Source organism: Lotus japonicus, chromosome 6 (genome assembly GCF_012489685.1).
Source record: "Lotus japonicus ecotype B-129 chromosome 6, LjGifu_v1.2".
NCBI classification, from domain to species: Eukaryota; Viridiplantae; Streptophyta; class Magnoliopsida; order Fabales; family Fabaceae; genus Lotus; species Lotus japonicus.
The window spans coordinates 8,944,627-8,957,058 of record NC_080046.1 but is presented as its reverse complement, the minus strand read 5'-3'; positions in this window follow the sequence as shown (position 1 = coordinate 8,957,058).

The following is a 12,432-nucleotide window of genomic DNA, read 5'->3' as shown; positions in this document are numbered from 1 at the left end:
GATTTCAAGAAGACCAACCCAATATGGGCAAACCTGTAATCATGATGAGAACATATCAGTAAATTGAATTTACATAAGTTAAAAATAAACTAATAAAAATTATTCTTTAATTGCTTACGTGAGAATTTTTCTCAGGGTCATATACTTCAGGTGGTTCTGCCATGGGATTAACCCCGTCTTTACGAATACTTTCTTCAACCTATAACTCAAGGAGAAAAAATCACAAATGTTATTTAACCCAAAAGTCCTAAAAATGCAGAGAAGCCAAAGACATAAAAGGTCTCAAAAGTCTTAAAATCCAGTTGCAAAAGAAAAACAAAACACAGCAAGGAAGAACTCAAATTGGGGGAACAAACAAAAAAACAAACAGATCATGAGGAGATTCAGTCAATTAATAATTACTGCAGGATCAAGCAGAAATAATAAAGCTGTCATCATGATTCTGAGAGACTCAAATACAAAATCATGATCTTTAAGGGCTAAGATACATAATACCTTGATTGCGGATGGAATAAAGCAATGAAAATTTCAATTGGACTTCAAACGTAACATACAAAAATAATGCAATTAGAGATGACATTCATGAGTCAATTCATAGAATAGAGGCAGGTTAATTCAAAGAAAATATATGGACCCGATAATCTTGAGCCAATTTAAAATTAAAGCAAAACATAGGTTTTCCTTAGCCATGTCTGGTTGGCAACCGCCGGCACGGTGGTTCCGGCCATGGCAAGCCGCTGGAAATGGTGGTGACCGACGTCATTGGGGAGATAATTTTTTCTGGCAGCGGCAAAGGCATGGTGGAGGGACCTCACTACCTCGTCTACAGCAACCTGGAATGCGCCGTGAACAGCAAGGGAGGAGCGACCAACATTGGCCTGATCTGCGTTGTACACAGCAACACAGGCAGATCCCGAGAGCAGTGCACTTTCAAGGGGAGGTTTCGAATTCTGCTCCATCAAGGTATCATGTCCGACGATCCCAGAGTGAAGGAAATAAGCAACAGTATTCAAATCAGCAATCGGGTTCCTTCTCAATTTTTGTTGATGGTTTGGGGGATAGGATTACTCATGCGAAATTGAGAGCAATTGTAGGATCACGCGCTTACCACTACGCCAAAACCAATTGGTGTTAGTGAGGGCGCAACGTTATTTCTTATAGCGTAGCAGACAGCGCCCCGTTTCGAATGCTACCTGCAGGCAGGATGCTGGCCCACCTGGACCCAACAATCCCCCCCCAGCACCTGCCAGCCAAACTAGCTGCACAGCATGCCTTCCGTGGGATTCGAACACGGGTAAAGGAGGACGAAGCCAGAGATGATGATTTCAGGTTTGAGGATGATGGAAAATCTCGTGAACCTGATGAAGAGGATGAAATCTTTAGGGATGGATGTTTGGAAGGCTTGCAGTGTTGCGGTGAGGAAGAAATAACTTCAGCCATGCGCAGAGGCGGCGAGAAACCGACGGAGAAGGTGGCCGTGAAGACGTTACAGCCAGAGAAGGAGGAGTTTCTTGGCCCAATTTCAAATTCAGAAGCGTTAATGACGGCATTCAATTCTGCGGAGGAACAAAAGGAACAGTTAAGGGATATCATTGATGCGGGTTACTCTATGGAGGAAATTGAGGGCTGGAAAAATAACGTAATGGCTGCAGGTTTATTATGTGAAGAAAAACAAATCTTAGAGAAAAAAATTCAAAATCGGGATAAAAGATTTTCGGTTACAGGTTTTTCTTTTAATTCTCAAGATTTGTTTCAAAATAAAAATATTTTGTGGCCTTTTAATTCTGTTTGCAGGGACCCACGTGCTACTAACCAGATAACAGGGATTAGGGCGTGTTTGCCTTCTCAAGTGAATAACCAGAAGCAGTTTTTTGGCTTAAAGACAGTTTCAAGTTCAATCACGCTGAAACAAGGTGATTCCAGCAGCGAGTATTTTCATACCGCCCCATATCAGATAGTCAGGAAGCTCGCCTTTATCTCGTCTCCTATGCGTGAAGAAACCTTGCCTGTGACGCCAAATCAGAACCGTCCCATACCCGCGAGCTCTCCTGGTTGTGAGGCCTCACCTGTTTCAGCATCGCAGGCTTTGAAGCAATCGCCAAATACAAACTCCTCACAAAAAAGTTCACAACGTGGTCGACCAAAAGGAAGCAAGAATAAGCCAAAACCTTTGCCTGTTGATTACTTAGAGCCTGTACAGGGAGAAGACGGCGTGACGACACGGGCTCAGAGAACTTGGTTACTTGGAAAGCAGTTGGGTTTGAAACCTCGAGGCTCGGAGGCGCTGATGCTCCGTGGCTTAGAGGCTCAAATTCGACAAAACCATCCACATCTCAATTGACAGGAAACAAAACTGAATGAGAAGCGCCAGCGTACAGTGGATTCTTGGGCTCAGAGTTTGCAAATGAGGCATGTTCAGGTTCAACAGGTGGATTGATGTGTTTGTGGCGAGAAAAATCTTTACAGGTTCAGACAGTGACTTTGGACACATGGTTCATTTTACTGAGTGTGAAATTCCTACTGTTGATAACACTGTTTGGTGGGAAACGCCTATGGTTCTCACACGTCCCAGGAGCGTTGAATTTGTTTTGCTGCGTTGAAAACGCAGGTTCTAAGACACGGTGGCCTGATGTTCTTTGGTGCTAATTTTAATGCGGTTTTACTGGGCTTGGAACGATCATCTGGAGGTGCTTTGGATACAAGCGATTTAATTTTTCAGCAGTTTGTGCAGGATGGTAGTTTGCTGGATTTACCATTAAATAATGGTGAATATACCTGGCTTTCAAGTTGTCAGAATGGCCTGTGGAGTCGGTTAGATCGCTGATTGGTATCTGATGAGGGTGCTTGGAGTGGCTGTTTTAGGTTTATGTTGCTTTTTACTCCACTATTTTGCTGTCGTGGCATTTGTTGTCGCCGCTGCTGTTGCTGAAGCGTTTTCACTGTTGTTGCTGTCATGGTATTTGATGTTGTCGCTGATGTTGCTGATGCGTTTCCACTGTTGTTGCTGTCTTGCTGTTGTTTTCTTTTGCTGGTTGCTGCTGATGTTGTTTTTTATGGTGCTGTTGCTGGTGCTGTTGTGCTGTTACGAAAATACTGATTTCCTGTAGCTGTCTATTCCTGTTGTTGCTGGTGCATGGGATTGCTGCTGCTATTTATTCACAAAAATTTCCAGGCCTGATGATGATGCTGCTGCTACTGTCTTTACGTGGGCTGATTGCACTTTTACAGAAGGATTTATGTTGTATAGGTCCATGGTTTAGAGCTAGTGTTATACTTTTGTTTCAAGGATTGTAATACTTATTTGTACTAGTGCAGAATGACTATCCAGGGATTGTGGTACTCTTTTTCCTTGCTTGGTTTTTATCCCACTGGGTTTTTCCAAGTAAGGTTTTAATGAGGCTCTAGGATTCCGCCTAAGTCACTCTATGGGTTGGTGGTGGGTTTTAGCACAGCTCTGTTTTCCCTGCTGCTTTTGTTTGTGCCTTTTTTGGTTGTACTTTGATCTTGCCTGGGTTGTTTCCCTCGGGCTATTTATAATAAATTTCTTTCAACTTTCAAAAAAAAAATTAAAGCAAAACACAGATGAGAATAAAATGTCACGGAGGCCACAGCTGAGGCAAATGGGTCCTGCTTTCTATATATCATTTCCTCCATCACTTTCTTTGTGGTATACGTTAACATAAAACTACTATATTTGTCACTATACTCTCTCTTTCTATGAAAGAGATCATGAGTTCATTACATGCTAACCTTAAGTTCAGATCATGACATGCAAGTGCACTTATCTGCGCTTGGTAAGCAAGAAAATAAATTATTAATGACTTTAGAGGAGAATTGTAATTACCTTTGGATTTGCGGTGTTGATAATATCAAATATTGGATGACCAATGAGTATTATACCAGGGGAGAACATCCGCAGTAGCTTCTTGCTTGTGGTTATCATCAATTCAAGAAAAAAAAAGAACCCACTTTTGACATACCTTGTACCCCATTATAACCTGTCAAATAACATCATAAGGGAAAACAATCATTGACAACTCCTAATAATTTAACAAAAGACATTATGCAAATAACCTTGTAAAGTTTCTTGAACTTGGATATGTGTGCAATTATTTCCACATATGCCGTAGCAAGCTATTATTAGCAGCTCCCCTGCATATAGCTAGACTTCAAGCTTATGTTTTTAATATTATTAATTAATTAGCAGCTCCCCTGCATTAAGCAATAAAAGGGTTGTTACCAATACAGCTTCAAACCAATCACAAACTGTAATAAAAGTCTCATACTCTCATGGGTCACAGTCTCAAGATGTAAGATGAATCCAATTAATTAGAGGACCAAAGAAATAAGAATGCATGATAAAAAATTCACTGAAGTAATTTAAACTTGATAAGTAAAGAAGCCAAACATAAGTGTATCATCTAAATCAAATCCAGTTCCTTGCCTCTTCTGAGAATCACCCATGGATGTAAATTTGCTATGTCTAAGCCCCTTTTTCCATCTCTCTCTGTGTAGAAGAAAGTGCGCTAGGTGGACGCGTGATCCTTTGCCTTCCTCTACTTGCATCCATTATCTCATGTAGAAACTTCCCTTCATTACGGTAGTTCAAATTGATGACAGACACTTTCAATTTCACCCCTTGAATTTTTAGTTTTTTATTTAATATAGGTAAATCTTAGATAATTATGGCAAATCTTTTAAAATTTTAATATTTTATTAAAAAGTTATCAGATTTAAAATTACCTTTAAAAAATCGGTTTCAAGATTTGTTATGGAAATAAATTTTAAGTGAAAAGAAAAAGTTTATTTTTAGAGTATTAATTAAATTATATGGTATTTTTATTGAATTTTCGAATTTTTATTTAATTCAAAATTTTATGAGTTTTTATTGCGAATTGTTAGATTTTGATGGTTTTTATTAATTAATTTTTATTGAATTTTTTTGGTTTTTTATTTAATCTAGGTAAATCTTAGATAATTAGGGCAAATCTCAGGGAACACGTGTCAACAAAATGATGCAGTATCTTAGATAATTAGGGAAAATATTTTAAATTTTTAATGAATTATAATCTCAGTATTACATATTTTATTTTTATATTGTAGATCATGAGAAAGAATAAAAGGATAAATCAGTGGATTCCTGTAAATATGCAGTAAATTAGGCTAGAGACTTTTCCTAATTTAAAGAGATAATGAAAACGGTTTCAAGATTTGTTTTGGAAATAAAATTAGTAAGGAGTAATCTAGGTAAATCTTAGATAATTAGGGCAAATCTTTTAAAATTCGGTTTCAAGATAAAATAACACAACAAAAGAGAATCTATCAAATGGAATGACACGTGAAATTTATTTTTTATGAGAATTAACTTGATAATGACACGTGGGATTTTTTTTAGAGTGTTAATTAATTTAATATAAAAATAAACAACCTAAATCCTAATTAATTTATACTCTAAAAATAACTCTAAAATAAAATAAAATATTTCCTGAAATTAACATTAAATAAATAATAAGATAAATTAAGATAAAATCAAGAAATAAACAACCTAAATCCTAATCAAATCTAAAATTTAAAAAGGTAATAAATAAAGATAGATAAAAACTACAAAAATCTAGGAAATGACAATAAAAACTCATAAAATCCTGAATTAATTTAAAATCCGAAAATTCAATAAAAATACCATAAAAATTAATTAATACTCTAAAAATAAATCAAATATAAATTAAGATAAAATCAATATATAAACAACCTAAATCCTAATCAAATATAAAATTTAAAAATGTATTTTTTTATGAGAATTAACCTGAGAATGACACGTGAGATTTTTCTTATGACAATTAACGTGAGAATGACACGTCACTAAGAATTAACGTGAGAACGACACGTCACTAAATCAGTTTGATATGAGTTCTTCTTTTCTAATATACTAGTGTTTTTTACCCGCGCGTTGCACGGGGAATACATCTATTATATTTGATAGGTCAATTAATACCTTGATCATTAAAAATATAATAAACAACTGATGAAATAGAAGAGTATGAAACGATGAGCAAAGTGGACAAAAAGTCTTAAATTAAAACCCTTGCTGCATAGATTGAACTTCGTACAATTGAATAACTAATAAAAAAATTGGTTAACCAAATTTCAAATTATGCAAAACATATTAGGGGATGTGGTTTAATGATGGCTAATAAACAATAACTGATTTAATCTACAATGAAAAAAAGAGAAAAGATTCTTTATGTACGTGATTATGCGAGTTCATTTTTTACACAATAAAATAAACTAAGTTTGACCCATATCAACATGAAGTCGTTTCACATTCTTCATGAGCCTAAAGACAATAACACAAATTATAGATATGAAGAATCACCAATAAAGCATTCAGAACACATTTTAATCTTAGAAAAAAAAAGAATGTACCGCGAAATTTGTTATTGTATTTGATACATTAATTAATACTTAATGAAGGTACTTTCTTGTTAAAATATATTTCTTCCCGTAGGAGAATTTAACTCCTATAATAATTTGTACAAAAAAATTAAAGTGGACTATATTATTATGTAGTAAAAAATTAACATCAAACTATATTATATTATGTTTTTCTTGTAACAAAAAAAATTCCGATGAAATCTTATTAACATTTATTTTTATGTAGAAGTATTTTCATGTAAAATATTCTTCCTATATATAAAAGCTTTTAGGCTCTTTCTAATACATTTAGATCCAGCTTCTCCTTACTCTCAGGATGCCTGAAAGTCTTTTCTCAAGTCTATCTGGTGGGTAATATCGATGAAGATGATGACACCCACCATACCTTGCTTGCTTCAAGGTCGATCTCTTGTATCCTCCTCCTGCCGAAGACTTTAAGAGTAAACCTTGTCATTCCACCTTTCATCGATCGAGTTTCAGTTGCTTTTTCTGTTGATCCAGGTGAGAAAGCTTACTAAGGCAACCTCTGCTTTTGTCTATCTCCCAATATAAGAAGCATGTTGCTTTGCTCTTATAGTAGTACTAATGGGCGTACTTTAGAACAAATTTCTAGCGAAGGTCTTGACAGTTTGGAACTGAAAGGTTTGGTTCATTAATAATATCTAGTAGTTTCATCATGCTATTCTGCTTTTGAGCTTGTTGTACTTACCGGAGCGTTTCTGCGATAAAAAAATTCAGAATAGTAAAGCAGTCGTAGTATGCTCCCTTTACTTGCTCTAGTGCTCAAGTGATAGCTGAGTGCATACTGTTTGCATCTGAATTATATATAAAAGATTCTTAAAAACAACTACTTAATTCTCCATTACAAAGAATATACATTACATTAAAACCTAATTATTATTTGTCAGTGACATAAGTGTCGAAAATAATAGTAATGGAAATTTCGAATGGTGTGGATAAGGGTTAAAAGTCCAATCTCATAAGAAAGAAAAATCTCCATTTACATCAAAATCTCTCTCAGATTTCTCTACCTCACTATCACCACCATTTTTCTTATAAATTATCCACAAACACACTCACAAATTACACACAGTACCTAACACCATATGCAAATTTTGTTTTCACTGCAACCAGAGTCTGTTCTCTGGCATAAAAAAGCACTTCATAAAGTAAGAAGGTATCACATTTTGAATTTAAATCATTAAAATATTTATTTCTAATTAAAAAATCAAATGAAACTTGCTTCCAAATCAGCAGCAATCCTAGGTGCTATTCTTGATTGTTGTCCAACTTTAGCATGAATTAATATGAACTCATGCTGATTCAAATGAAACTTGCTTCCAAATCAGCAGCTTCCAGCCGTATCTGCATTCTAAGTAACAGAAAATCAAGAACTCATGAAGTGAGATTGATAGACATGTTAGAGTAGGATAGACTAAAGACCACCAAACATAATAGCAATATGTGCAACATCAATCTAGCTAAGATAGTGCAAAGATAGCAATCAAATTTGCAGACAGATATGAAAGCCAAAGAATGAATGGAAGCCACTTTTTGGCTATGGCCTTCTAGTGGTTTCCAAAACCAATCAGATCTATTTGTAAGGGGAAACTAATCACATGCTACTAAAGAAGATGAATGGAAGAAAATCCCTCTAGAAATTTTAGACCCATTATATTTGTTGAACGGCTAAAACAACTCTTTGCTTTATGTAGCACTGTTGTTGAAAGTACAATAACCAAATCAAAAACATATGTTGATACTAAATCGTAATGTGATAATTACACACATGCAAGCAAGACTTCCAATCACACTAAAGTTTGATTAACTGAACCATAGTAGAACAATGATTAATTATAAAATCTAATATTGCCTTCGAAAAGTGACTTTTAATATATGTAATGATGATAGATAGATGTATAATTGATGAACTAAGTCAGTAAAACTATATATGCATCACAGTAGTGCAACACCAAACACACATCTCTATCTCTTATCTGGTGAATATATACATATGCATCACAGTAGTGCAACACCAAACACACATCTCTATCTCTTATCTGGTGAATATATGCATATGCATCACAGTAGTGCAACACCAAACACACATCTCTATCTCTTATCTGGTGAATATATACATATAATGGACTGAGAAAAACCTTCATGAGTACTGGTCTCACATGTTTCGTGGCTTACTTGAAATGAGAGCAAGATAAGATTTTGAGTCATCAATCATGTTTCATCTTCAGCTAGCTGAGAAACAGAGAGTGTAGTCAGAAAGAGGTATGCACCTCATTGTCGTTCTGTACCTACGGCTAAATTCATGTCAAATGTTTCCAGGGAAGCCAAGGAAATCAATTTATTGTTAGAACATTGGTTTAGGCGTTTAGCATATTAGAAAGGATAACACCAGTTTTAAAAGTCTAACCTCAATAGTATAGTTTGAGCGAACAAAGATAAGCAGTAAAATCTCATCCATGATATGTAGTTCTGTAGTTGTAACGACAAGCACCAACAATAATAATTAATTTCCTCGGTGCAAGAAGCAGGCAAAAAGAAAAAATTACCAATTAAAAAAGTTGCAAGGAAAAAAATCTACAACTTCTCCTTTCTCTCCCCTCAATTCTTTCACTCCCTCAATCCACTTCACTGACAATGATTAGGTTAATCAAAACATTCACAGATCAATGTTTCACCTCCTATAACATAGGACACAAATTTTAGATGCAAATTAAGAAAAACGAATAAAATAGAATCACATACAAAGGAGAATCAGAAAACATAAAAAAAATCAAAATATTGCAAAATTTCATATATAATATAAAATGGACTCACCATCCATGGCTTCCAAAGAATCTCTTTTGGTGGAATATCTATAAAAAAAACCTGAAGAAAAGAATTTGAAATTAGCATGGCAAGTGATGAACGAAATTGACCTTGAAGTCAAACATGAGTGAATGAAAGTTAAAGGTAAAGTAAAATAAAATTGAAAAAACCATAACATATTATGCAAGCAAAGGAAGAAAATAATTTGAAACCTCCATCTGCAACCTTCCCAATCAGTCCAAGGCAGCAAATCGGAGGGATGTTGGCCAATTTGCGCGCCTGCTGCCTTCCTTGGATGTGGTAGCCGTTTCCCAGGCTCCCTCTCCGGAATCGAACCCTAATTCTCCGTCACCCGTCACTACCATGGTAGGCCACTATCCTACCATCGAAAGTTGATAGGGCAGAAATTTGAATGATGCGTCGCCGGCACAAAGGCCGTGCGATCCGACGAGTTATCATGAATCATCAAAGCAACAGGCAAAGCCTGCGTCGACCTTTTATCTAATAAATGCGTCCCTTCCAGAAGTCGGGGTTTGTTGCACGTATTAGCTCTAGAATTACTACGGTTATCCGAGTAGTAGATACCATCAAACAAACTATAACTGATTTAATGAGCCATTCGCAGTTTCACAGTCTGAATTAGTTCATACTTACACATGCATGGCTTAATCTTTGAGACAAGCATATGACTACTGGCAGGATCAACCAGGTAGCATCCATTAACAACTTTGCTCATCGGCGCTTGCATGCAACCACGAATGGAGAGCAAGCAAGTCACGGAGGCAAGTGTCATTCAAGGCAACCAAGATTAAAGGGACTGCATGGAAGAATTTCCCATGTTTCATCTCATGCACCGCATCCGAGAGAGCAACAAAAACATGTGCGCCACAATTGCTTCAAGAATGAATCGCAAACGTGGAACACATGCATCACTTCGAGATCCCCCAGAACCCCCTCCCTCGAGGAGGTCTGGATGGACGAAATCCGACAAGCCACACGAATACCATTCAAGAGGTAGTCAACACAGGAACCGCAGTCACGCAACTAAAAGGGACGTTCACTTGAAACAGGATTGCATGCCAACCGTTCGATGCAAAAGCATGGAGCCAGCCAGCAAAAACAACCCAAACACAACTCATACACCCTCACGTACAGTAGACCCAACACCACTAAACGTTCCACACCCCGCAATGCCAAGGCAAGCGAGCAAATGGAAGCATCGAGCAGCGCCATGTCTACATCGCTAGGTATGATGAAACCTGGAAATGTACCCACCGCATGTACCGATCGGGACTCGTTATTTGAGGGACAAGAAAAATCGCTTTCACAATCAACATTTTCTTCAAAAGAGATTTTATTTCAAGAGAAATCGCTTTCACAATCATTTTCTTTGAAAAGGTTTTCTTCGAAAAAGTCGGATCATTTTTTAGAAACATTTTCACAATCATTTTCCATATGGCAAAAACTCACGTTTAGATCAAAAATCGCGTCCAAACTAGATCACACGACCCGCCGGGACATGCAACACGAATTTCGGTTCGTGCTGCGGCATCACGAATTGACCCCTGACGCTAGCGCCGTCACCGGAATCCCCACGCCAATGAGATTGTGGTCGGCATTCGGCACGTCAAGAGTGAAATCAATCAGCCACATCACATTCCAAACAGTTGGGACAACACAAAAATCAAGCTCCGAAAATGAGGATCGACGAATGCCCGACCGACGGGTTGAAGCTCACGAATTTGAGCTCGAACATGCCGGAGTCAAGCAAAAGCTTCACCAAACCTTAAGAACGCAATGTTTGTGTGCCACAACTGGGTGTGATAAGTCACAAATTGTGACTGGGTTGTCGTTTACCCATTTTGAAAAATCTCGGTCGGGACGCAATTTTTGATCGGGACATGAATTTTGAGTGATTTGATCCGTTTAATCACTCATTTGCCATGGAATGAGGTGAAAAGCTAGCCCGGGACGCTCAGGGGGGCATTCCATAGCATTTCTGAAAATTTCACGTTGGGCTGATTTTTCACCTGGATGCTCCCCCCTACTATAGGAAAACGCAACAATTCCACACTTGTACAAGATGATACCCTTTTTTTGAGGAGACATAAATTTAGTTTGGGCACCTAGAGGTCGAATTTGGACGTGATTTTTTGCAGGCATGCTTATAAAAATGAAACAAGATGGTTCCCAAAGTTTCATCAACTTCCAGCAAGGGATGAATTTAATATGAATTTTTTCTTGGGACGAAACCGAGAAAATCGGTAAAAATAGGAAAAGGTACCTTGAGGTTGAATTTTGGTCTGGATTTTTTTCTGTACATCAAGGATCATATCTCTAACATTCCCACAAAGTTTCATTACATATGCACACGGGGATTTGTTTATATGATTTTCCGACCGAAACGGGGGAAATCGGTAAAAATAGAAAACGGTACCTAGAGGTCGAATTTTGTTCTGGAATTTTTAGTGTACCTCAAGGAGCATATTTCCAACATTTCCACCAAATTTCATTGAATATGCACACGGGGATTTTGTTTTGCCACGTTTTTACCGAATCCGGTAACATGTTGGGCACCATGGCATGGCATTGACAAACCAACTTTTCATTGAGACTTGAGCTTTGCCCCTGGAAATTTGTTTTCCATGCATATTAGCCTAGGTTTCACGAGGGAGATTCATTCTTGGTGCATGAATTCTCAATGTTTCGCATGGTTTCACGTGGAATCATGGTATTTCCAAGCTTTTCACGTGGAATCCTGAGATTTCCAAGCTTTTCACGTGGAACTTGGCCAATTTCACGTGGAATGTTGAGATTTCCTTCCTTTCCACGTGAAACCTGGGCTATTTCACGTGGAAACTTGAGTTTTCCACGTGAAACCTTGGAATTTCACGTGGAATCCTGAGATTTCCTAGCTTTCCACGTGAAACCTTGGAATTTCACGTGGAATCCTGAGTTTTCCAAGCTTTTCACGTGGAACTTGGCCAATTTCACGTGGAATGTTGAGACTTCCTTCCTTTCCACGTGAAACCTGGGCTATTTCACGTGGAAACTTGAGTTTTCCACGTGAAACCTTGGAATTTCACGTGGAATCCTGAGATTTCCTAGCTTTCCACGTGAAACCTTGGAATTTCACGTGGAATCCTGAGATTTCCAAGCTTTTCACGTGGAACT